We start from the raw sequence: 11574 nt of genomic DNA on the forward strand, positions 1-11574 counted from the left end.
TGCTTTTTCTTTAGGCTGTTTGCCGTGGCCATTAGCCTGCGTCTGAAACGCTCTTGTTCAACGGGATCCTCAGGCACGACGAATTCGTCGTCGTCGAGGCTTGCCTTGTCTCCGGAGGGAGGTAAGTAATTATCATCCTCGACCTCTTCGTCTGCCGCCCTCTCGTGAGGGCTTGCTTCTGCCTCCTCCTGCGCTGGATCGTGCTGGAGGGGGTTGTCTTCAGCACTTTCTGGGGTGTTATTATCTCTTGTGCCAGAATCTCCATTCTTGCTGTGGCGGGATTTAGAGCGGCGCCGCTGACGTCGGCGCTTGGGCTGTTTCTTTAAGGAATCGGCCTCCGTTGCTTCTTCGCCGTCCCCATCTTTTGGGGTGTCCACCATGTATATGTCGTATGACGAGGTGGTCTTCCAGTGTCCTGTAGGCACTGGTTCTTGATAGTCTCCGGCATCGTCGTCCATACCGTCGATGTCTTCGGAGTCGTAGTCGAGTACGTCGGTTAGATCGTCGACGGTGGCTATGAAGTGGGTGGTGGGTGGGCTCTGAATTTCTTCGTTGTCCGCGTCCCAACCATCCTGGCCGTAGTTCGGCCAGGGCTCTCCGGATAGCGAGAGATGCTTCAGCGAATTTAAGATATCGCCGAAGGGTGAGTGCTGAAAGATGTCCGCAGCGTTGAATTCCATGATCGGCGCCCAATCGGATTCGACTAGCAGGGGCGCAGGAGGTTCGGAGTCCGGCAGAGAGTCCGGCACCTCGGAGTCATGAGCTTTATGCGGGACAAGGTAAGTGTTCGGCTCCATCACCGTAGAAGTTGCAGCTCCCGAGGCGGTGTCCAGCCATCCGTCCTCGATCTGAGCGATCGGCTCCGGACTATGGGTCGGAGCAGATTCGTGTGCGACCTCCAAGGTGCTGTCCGGCGGCAGAGTTAGGTCGTGCCCATCGTGACAGCGCGGCATGCTCGGCTCTGGCTCAGATCCATCGAAGATCAAGTCCCCGCGGATATCGGCCGTGAAGTTTAGGCTTCCAAACCTAACCTGACGGCCAGGGGCGTAGCTTTCGATCTGCTCCAGATGGCCAAGCAGGTTGGCCCGCAGTGCGAAGCCGCCGAATACGAAGATCTGTCCGGGGAGAAAAGTCTCACCCAGGACTGCGTCGTTGTCGATTGAAGAGGCCATCAAGCCTATCGGTGATGACACAGAGGAACTCTCAATGAAAGCACCAATGTCGGTGTCAAAACCGGCGGATCTCGGGTAGGGGGTCCCGAACTGTGCGTCTAGGCGGATGGTAACAGGAGACAAGGGACACGATGTTTTACCCAGGTTCGGGCCCTCTTGATGGAGGTAAAACCCTACGTCCTGCTTGATTGATATTGATATTGTGGATGTTTACAAGAGTGGATCTACCACGAGATCAAGGAGGCTAAACCCTAGAAGCTAGCCTATGGTATGATTGTAATGGTTGTTGTTGTTGTGGTGTCCTACGGACTAGAGCCATCCGGTTTATATAGACACCGGAGAGGGCTAGGGTTACATAGAGTCGGTTACAATGGTAGGAGATCTACATATCCGTATCGCCAAGCTTGCCTTCCACGCCAAGGAAAGTCCCATCCGGACACGGGACGCAGTCTTCAATCTTGTATCTTCATAGTCTTAGAGTCCGGTCGATGATGATAGTCCGGCCGATGATAGTTCGGCTGATGATGGTAGTCCGGCTATCCGGACACCCCCTAATCCAGGACTCCCTCAGAACCCATTAAGGAACACAGTTTTGACATCCCTCTGCTAGATTTCATACTAAAAAAAGCAGCAACTTCCAACATAATCCTAACAGATTTCAGCATGGCTATGGGCGAGAAAGTCTCATCATAGTCAATCCCTTGAACTTGTCAAAAACCCTTTGTGACAAGTTGAGCTTTAGAGACGGTGATATTAATTACCATCAGCACGCGTCTTATTCTCAAAGATCCATTTTTTCTCAATGGCCTTACGGTCATCAGGTTAGCCCACCAAAGTCCATACACTAATGTAGGAAGGTCCTAAGACGAAACATGTATAGGAGACCGATCGACCAAACCGTGTGCGATGCATGAATCGCAAACGATATGGTAATAAAACTATCACCAATAAAATGAACTGGGGTGTGATGGCTGATCCATCAAGCATGATCCAGAAAAGAGTTGCGTGTGTGAAACAAGGTATACAGTTGATCCATACGAACTATTTGCGATGAGCCAAAACAACATAAATGGTTAGCTAGATCAAGGTGTGTGCGATAGACGACATACAGGCCACTCAGATGAACTCTTTGTGATTATCGAAAATAACACCAATGATTCGGCTTAACAAGATATGTGTGATATACGACAAACAGGTCTGTAATCAAAATTGTGTGGGAAGGCCAATAATAACACAAACAATTCCTGCTAATAAGCTATGTGTGTTGTGGGCAAATGCTTGTCGGTATACAATTGTTAGGGATTGATGAAATCATCACTGACGGGTTTCATAGTTTAATCCGTGCGCAATGTGATTTGCTCAGTCTACACAACATCTATGCTCTATCTACAGAAGAACAACATATATGCTAATAAGAACATGATTGCTAACCAAATTAAACATCCAATTACATAAGTGACTACACATAACATTTGCACACACCTCAATAAACAATTGAATACTAAACTAGATAAATGGTCATCTACTTCTTATGACGCTTGCCGCCACTACTCTACTTATAGTCGATCCCTCGCTTGGGGCAGGACGAAGGCACTTCCTCAAGTCAATGATCCACCTGTACATCTTGTAGCTTGTGTACGCGTCCTTGGCCCCGTACTTGAGGTGTTCTTCATCCAGTATCTGCACCCAGGGCTTGTCGCAGGCAACCTTGTTCTTGTCACACTCATCCTTCATGTCTTTGTATTAGGGGTCGATGATGACCACAACAAGGTTAAACAGGGAGTCCTTATGCTTAATGCTGCCTAGCCCCTGTACTAGCCTTGGATGACGACATGCCTTCTGGCAGGCCAAACCCGAAGTCTTGAGCACCTTTAGATCATTGATGGTGTCCACCATAGTGAACCTGTAGTCGGGGTTGCTGATAAACTTGGCAGAACACTCGCAAGGGCTTGTGGCCAAGGAGTAGTGGTAGACGAGGACGTGATGGCACACACACAACTAGGTGATGACAACCTTCTGATCATAAATGGCACGAGGTCGAAGCCGACCACTTGGTACTTGTCCTCGACAAGAAATTACTCCATAGTATTGATGGATCTCTCAACGCAGACCATCTCGTTGGTGTACACCACGGAGAGGTCCGTCTCCCTCACATGGGTGTCCACTACATGACAGACGGTGACTTGTTGCTCGTCATCGTCGTTAGCGACTAGGAGTTCCATTGGAGCCTCTAGCTAGCTATCCTCTCTGTATGTGTCGTTGAGGGAGTGATTATTGTGTTATGGGCGCGAGAGGTTAAGCTCAATGGTCGTGGGAATAAATGGGGGCAAATGGACTAGAATCTCGGCATGTCCGCAAGGCAGTTTTTGGAGTGCGTAACTGCATCATGGTGTTGCACCTGAAATAACCGCATGCATATGGCACCCGAACATGCATGATCATGCGCCGGCCCCAACTGCTGGCAACGCAAGCAGAGGGACGCGAGCAGAGAACATGTAGTGCAGAAGGACGCAAGAATAGCACGCCGCGGCCGCCTCAACCATGAGCAACCACACGCGTAGAGCAGTTGAACACATAGGGAGTAGCCATCTACAAATTGGCCGACGGTTGGGAGCTAGCGGCGTGCAGGGAAATGATGTCGTCTTTCACATCACACCGTGGCGAACAATCATTCATGATGTTGCATAGAGAACGATCATTTGCTAGGTAATTAAATCGCAAACAATTTTTTTATTATTAATGTATGTGTACAAGTAATTATTTCATCCTCCTCTCGCATGTCTTGTCACCGCGTTTCCACTGGAGGATTCGAGTGTAAGCTTGAGCACTGCACGGGTGTTTCGTTTGGCCACACGGCAACTCGTAGAGGCACTAATGAATCGTCGGTGAGCCCGTTCCCATGCAACCGCGCATGTTCCCATGCACAACCATGCAAGCATCCTGCCCGGCTCGGTGAAATCCACCAAAACTCCGATGCTTATCGGCCTGCTATATAAACCCTCACGACCGGCGACTCTGCATTGCATTTTCCCCTCCCGCCCCGTAGCTTATCTTGACTGCTTTTCCCACAATGGCCATAGGCACGCGGCCGTCATCGTCGCTCAGCCACTTTGCCGTCAGAGGACATCTCCAGCTGGGAAGCTGCACCACGGTGGCGACGGCTGATATGTCTCCAACGTATCTATAATTTATTAAGTGTTCATGCCATGTTTACAAAATAATATGATTTTGGTGCACTTCTATATGATTTATGTGGACTAACCTATTACTAGTGTCCAGTGCCAGTTGCTATTTTCTGCATGTTTTTAGTTTTTGAGAAAATTCATACCTAACGAAGTCCAAATGCCACGAAAATTTACAGTGATTTTTATGGACAAGAAGAGACCCATGAAGCTTCGTAGAAGGACCAGACAAGGTCCGGGGGGGGGTACAAGCCTAGGGGGCACCACCTGAGCTTGTGGGACATTAGGGGCACGCCACCTGAGCCTGTGGGACCCTCGGGAACCCCCCCTGACGTGAATCCAACGCTGAAAATCCTATAAATCCAGAAACCCTGAAAGTAAACCTAGATGAGCTTTTCCACCGCCGTAAGCCCATGTTCTAAAGTGATCTCATCCGGAGTTCCATTCTGACACCCTACCGAAGGGGGGAAGTTATCACCAGAGGCCATCTTTTTTATCCCCGCTGCTTCCATGATGAGGCAGGAGTAGTTCACCCCTTAGGGTCATTGACATACCGAAATTACAATCAATATGTATTTTTTTTGGATTCATTTGTACTAGTTTTCCAGAATAGCTAGATGTCAGTCGACTGACTTTCGATTTGGGAATTTGAACTTTGTCGCATGGAGGAAGGATCTCACCAGAGGGCTACCCCACCAGCTATCTTAGTGAAGGGGTTGGAAGCGGTGGTGGAACTTTGCCGGAGAAGCTAGCACTAGAGGGCTAGCCGGGGGATGGCAACAGGGCAGTGGAACAGGTGGGTTTTGGGCGGTTCAACGAGGCTACGTGGGAGCACCGCCAACTGCGGGCGGTGGAAGTAGGCAGCTAGGCCGGTGACAGCGCGACAATTCCAAGGGAAGAAGAGGAAAGGCTGGAGGTTGAAGAAGATGATCATATCATCCATTTTTCATCCAATGGCCTAAACCAAATCGACTGACCACAAAAGAAATCCATGCGACTGTCGTCTAGCCATACCCTTTTCGAAGGAAAATCTCCATCCACTCTGATCAGATGCGCCAAAATTGACATGTAATTATGGGGTGACATACTAGAATTTTTTCTCAGGTATACTAGAATATATATAACATGTTGTAATGCACAAACAATTCTGCATTGCCTAAAATAATTTTGTGACGTTGCAGCACCCACTCTGAGAAGTGACTCGAGAACCATTCATAAATTAAGTAATTTTATCACATGCATATGCAAAAATAATGTTTATACTACATACAATAGGTCAACAACACACAACGACAATGAGGATACATTGTATATACTCCCTCCATTAAGAAACATAAGAGCATTTAGATCACTGGAGGGAATACTAAAGTTTTTCTCACACAACACATGTTAGGAACGAAAGAACTTCACACCAACCAATCTCGGCATTGGAAACACTTGCTGAACTTGAACCAAGCATGTGGGCAAGGCCAGTTATTGTCAATTTTGAGACCAACACAAGACTGACAATACGGGCTAAAGCGGTCCATATCAGGAGAAATACGTGCATCGTAATGGCCAGCGAAGGGAGCCATATTAATGTCGGAGGTATAGATAGAGTTGCTTCTCATAAATGGCAAGGTTATGCTAACAACATTTGGATGCCTTTCACCATCATTGGATAGTTTATTCCAAGGAAAAGCGAGTTTTCTCGAATACTATTAATATTGAACTAGGGAGAAGGTTGTGGCGCAAGCATCCCAATATCCATCCTGAATAGCCTATAACAGATGTTGGCATAGGTCCGGAGAGTACGGCCATGGGAAACAATACATGTTTCCTCTGTAACATCAACAATGCCTTGTATACTGACAAGAAGAGGTGATCCATCGAAATAATTTGCTAGGTACCACTAAGTAGGTAGGTCTTGCCCGTCTTCATGCTCGAGATCATCATCACCACCACCATCATCATCTCCCCCTTGGTTATAAAAGTTTCCAAGTATCGGTGGGGGAATGTTGACAGGACCTTGGAAACACAAGAAGGTTAATTAGTATGGGAAAGACTAACATGCATGGTAATTGAAACAATTCTAATTACGATGGAAGACAAATATACCGAAACAATAAGGATCCCATGCAAAAATAGTGTCAAAAGTGGTGGCAGCAAACACTAGTTTTTAAGCAATATCCATTGAAGCCCGGAACTAAGGACGACAACAAGCTTGTAGAAGATAGTGACAACATAATAGTTCCTATAATCCCGAGAGCATGTGGAAATCGACAAATTGCTATCTTCTATAGATGACAGTCGACATGATTGTATCTGAACATACATAGAGAATCAGTGTGCTCAATCTCAGGGTAGTCTGAGATTTTTTAAAGTGGAATCCGGTGAAGAGTGTACATATTCACAAGCTCTCATTTCCAGTTTTTCCCATTATAAGCAACCCAATCTCCATTTCCACCTACCCATGACTTACGCCGAATTGATGACATCTTAACATCCCATGGATCATTATCAAGCTGCATCAACTTGCACAAGGCAAGCGTTCTGTTGTCCGCGGGCCAACCAACAGGGTCAAAGTGAAGATCAAACCGCTCATGGACCCTTGGGTTACTTGTAATGATCTTATTTTTTGAGTCAAGACTGGCCTTGAATAAACCTGCCATGCTAGCCGCGGTGATGATGTCACACTGATGAATGCCTTCCTCCATGATGTCATCTTTTAGATCAGGGCAAGAATAACGGGGTTGGGACCTGTGTCTTCCCTCCATCGAGAAGAGGAACAATGGAAGAAAGGAAGTCAAGGAAAATGGAGGGATGAAGAGAGTGCGACAATAGTTCCAAATTGAGAGGGAAAGGAGAAGATGTGTTGGACGGTTGCCACAGTATAGGAAGAGGCAAGTGAGGAGCGGAGGGAGTAGTATTTTACTAAGAGGCAGCGCAAAAAAACATGACCTACATAGACGTTCGTTCAGAAATTATACAAAAGGATTCACCGTCTTCCCACTAACATGCTGGAATGGGACCACATGTCAACAAACAGATGGTGTTCCATTTCTTGTGCAAAATGTGATCTGGCTGTGTTGGCCCGAGGTGCCGCGTCATTTCTTGACTTGGACGGAACAACTAAAATGGGGTCTTGTTCATTGACCCCCCCACACACACCAGCTGGGCGTGTGGCATACTGCAAAACAGACAAATAGAAGTTCTGTTCAACCGCCTATGGTCAAAATGGGGTCCTATTCATCACAAAGGGTACGACGTACCACAAAACAGATGAAACAAGGTTCTATTCGACCGCCTATGATCAAAATGGGGTCATATTCATCGGGAGGAGTGTGGCGTACCGTAAAACGGACACAACCGAGTTTTGTTCAACCGGCTATGCTTGAAACGGGGTCATGTTCATCAGGAGGGGTGTGGCGTACCACAAAACAGAATCCACGGCTAGCACTGTCAACTTCCTACAGCTTCCACGGGTGATTTTTCATCCACCTCCAGCTGCCTACAGCCTCCACGGGGTCCTGTTCATCCACCCCAACTGGCACGATCTCCTCAATCAACCGGGGTCCTGTTCATCTAGCAACAATTGCCTACATGGCCGGTGCACTGTTCATCAAACCCTCACCATCTTGGGTGGGGTGTATGCACGGGCGGCAGCAACATGCACTGTTCATCCACAGCCAACCAACCGGCTATGTCAACTCATCGTGTCTCATGCAAGGGGCTCCATCGATGTAAGTGTCGACACGATCAATGTATCATGCGCACGATAGCTACAAGGACTTCTCATCGATGCGATTAGGTCAACTCAAGTCTCGCATGGGGGCTTGATGCGATGCATCGATCGGTCGGGACACCAAACTACATGCACACATGAGTCTTGCATCGATCGGTTCAGTAAGCAGTGAAGGGATCGCTCGGTTTTAGTGAGCAGCATAGGGACCACTCAGGTTCAGTAGTAGTGCAAGGGATCATTCGGGTTCAGTATGTAGTGCGAGGGGTCGATCGCTCAGGTTTAGTAGTATAGTACGTGCGAGGGGTTGATCGGCCAGGTTCAGTAAGCGAACGGTCAAGTCTCCCTTCATCAGTGTCATCCCTGGATCGGTAATGCTGACACGCATAGTACTTGAGGAATTATAACAGAGTTTCAATCACACACATGTTACATCGAGTCCTCATAATGAGTATGATTACATAAATAAATCATGGCTGAAGGCCGTCTAAACTAGATAATTGTGGAAGCTTCAAAGGTAAATGAGTCCATCAACTCCAACGGCATAGCCGAGTGCAAAACAACGACCTATCGCACCTTATTCGTCTTTGAGTAGTCTGCAACATAAGACGTTGCAGCCCAAAAACGGGTCAGCACATGGAATATGCTTGCATAGTTACACTGTAAAGCAATAATAATGCATGAACTATATCTACATGCAATATTTGGCTGGTGGAGGCTGTAAGTTTCATGAATTTGCATAAAGCTAGTTTTTCCCTACAACAAAGGAATACATTTATTTAACTACTCCCATGTTGCCCATTATTTGAGAAGGTAACCCCAACTCAAATCCCAATTAAAGTATCATCATTAACCCATCATCATAATTAATTAGAGTAACGTGATGAGATCACATCAATAGATTCAAGTACTAGATACTCAAGATGTCCATAACTGGGGACACGGCTAACCATGATTAGTTTATACACTCTGCAGAGGTTTGCACACTTTTCCCCACAAGTCTCGATTGCATCCTTGATGGGATGATCGAGACATAGCCTTTCTGAAGCATTAACTCTCTACTCCGGGTAGACAGTACCACCTACATCCCCTACATCTGCTAGTCTACCTCTTCAAGAGCTCACGCAACTTACTCAACTATGCCAGAGACCATAATGGCTTGTGGCTGCACACGGAAGTTTCTAGCATGAAATAATCTTATGATCCCTTTGAGCCTGGGTGGTAGACCGTAGGAAGAATCACACGGGTACTCCGGGATTTTCCAAAATAGACATCACTGGGTTCCCCAGGTGCCTGCAACCAATCCACCCAGATGTGTATTAAAGTAGCCACCTTAATGTTTTCCATGATTAAAATAACTCTCAAACTTCCATGTGTGAATCACGATCCAATCCCCGTCTATGGGCATGGCTAAGCAATAATAAGCATAACGTATATTCCCGGGGTGATCAAAAGGTATTAGGTTCCTACCTCAAGCACTGCAACCAAAACCACATGTTCCCAATCCTACCAATACAAATATTTGTGGGGTAATACTAATTAATAGTAAAAACTGGGTATAAAAGAGTATGATCAAAGTGTAACTTGCCTTGCTGATAATCTACAAACTCTAGAGATTCATAGTAACAAGCTTCTCACTCCGGTAATCTAGCATAGACAAACAATAGCATACATAAGCAATCACTCAAATGAAACACGAGAAAGACCGAGAAAAGATCCAAATCAAACACGAAACAAGCAAACGGCTTAAACTAACAAGAGTCAACACCTAACAGCAATACTATCATGTGAATTAGATCTTAACAGTAGGTTAGCTGGAAAGATTCAACTCAAACGGAGCAACGAAACTCAAAATACGAACGAAACAAGATCGTTTACTAATCTGGACTAAAGTCGAAATTTAAAGTAGCAAAATCATGTTCAAGTTGCTGAACTGGAAAGAGGGGTTCGAGACGAAGATTTTGGCGCTGGTTTCATCTAATTTGGGTAAACGAGTAAAAAGTTATACTAGTTTAAAGATCAGGGGCCGAATCACAATAAAAATAATCGCAGATAAGTCACTGGCCGAAAATAAAATAAAATAAAAAATCTATCGGATGAACGCCCGCTAACAGTTCTAAATAAAATATATAAAAATTCTAAAAAAATGCCAAAAACAATTTTCACCGTCTAAATAGAGTATTTATAACAAAGTGAACATTTTTCTGGCCTAAAATGCAATTTTCAAAAATGCATATTTTTTTCTAACTCAAGTAAAATAGCAAATAAAATACCGGAAAAATCACAATTTGATTTTAAAATTCTTTCTCCAATATTTCTCTTAATTTGAAGAAGTCATATTATCTTCTCTCATTTATTTTTAATATTGGAAATAATTGAAGAGAGAAATAATAAAATCAAATTGATCCTTTTCTTCAAATTTGAAATAACTTCAAAGATGATTTTTTTGTGAAACCTCCAACTCTCTCCTTGGGTCCTTGAGTTGCTTAAGATTTCTAGGATCTCAACCAAATGCAAGAATAAATATGACATGCATATGATGATCTATGAATAACACCCTAATTGAAAATTGGGATGTTACAGACCACCCACCGTATACCGGGAATCCCCGAAAAATTTCTCATCCTCGTTTCTACCATGATTTTTTATGTTATGAAGGGCCCAAAGAATGTTGCCTCTAGCCTGCCCAGGATGAAAGGCGCATTTTCTATTATAATTTTTTGTCATAGAAGTAGAAGCCCGCCACATCCATGATGATACGTGTTTTTGTCACAATTATCGTCATGGAAGTATCACATCCATGACAGAAAAAGTTTTCGTTTGGGCCATAATGTCACATATGTATCTTTTTTGTAGTAACCGGTACTGGATACATTATGCCAGCATCTGGTCAGAGCTCAGCAACCTAAGAAATCTCAAGTGGACAAAAATCATACTGAATGTTGTTTTGCCATGGGGGACTCTGTCATTTTGAAGTTGCAGCCGTATGTTCAGTCATCGGTGGTACACGGGGCTAACCATAAGGTTTCATTCAAAAAAAAATTGGGCCTTATGTTATCACTTAGAAGATTGGAGAACTGGCTTATCGTTTGTATCTCCCAACATCCAATCACATACATCACGTCTTCCATATTTCACAATTGAAACAATATGTCAAGCCACGACATGAGGTACAGTCTCACCTTATAGCTCCTAATGCTCTTCTCCAGTTTCCTATGAAGATTTTGAGCGGGTGTGTGCGTCATTGCAGTCATCACACGATTCCTTAAGTTCCAAGTGGAACTGAAGAAACATATGCTACTTGGGAGGACCTGGATTCACTGTGTCAACAATTTCCAAGATCTTCGGCTTCAAGCCAAAATTGAAGGAAGGGGGAGTGTGAGGAGCACAACCTCTACATCAGCCACAGTCAAGTCAGGCGTTGGGTCAAGGCCCAAGCCTAGAAGAGAGAAGCACCGGCCCGGTTGGCTTGTAGGCCAGGAGTGGGCTAAGTAAGCCT

The sequence above is a fragment of the Triticum dicoccoides genome, chromosome 1B (genome assembly GCF_002162155.2).
Source record: "Triticum dicoccoides isolate Atlit2015 ecotype Zavitan chromosome 1B, WEW_v2.0, whole genome shotgun sequence".
NCBI classification, from domain to species: Eukaryota; Viridiplantae; Streptophyta; class Magnoliopsida; order Poales; family Poaceae; genus Triticum; species Triticum dicoccoides.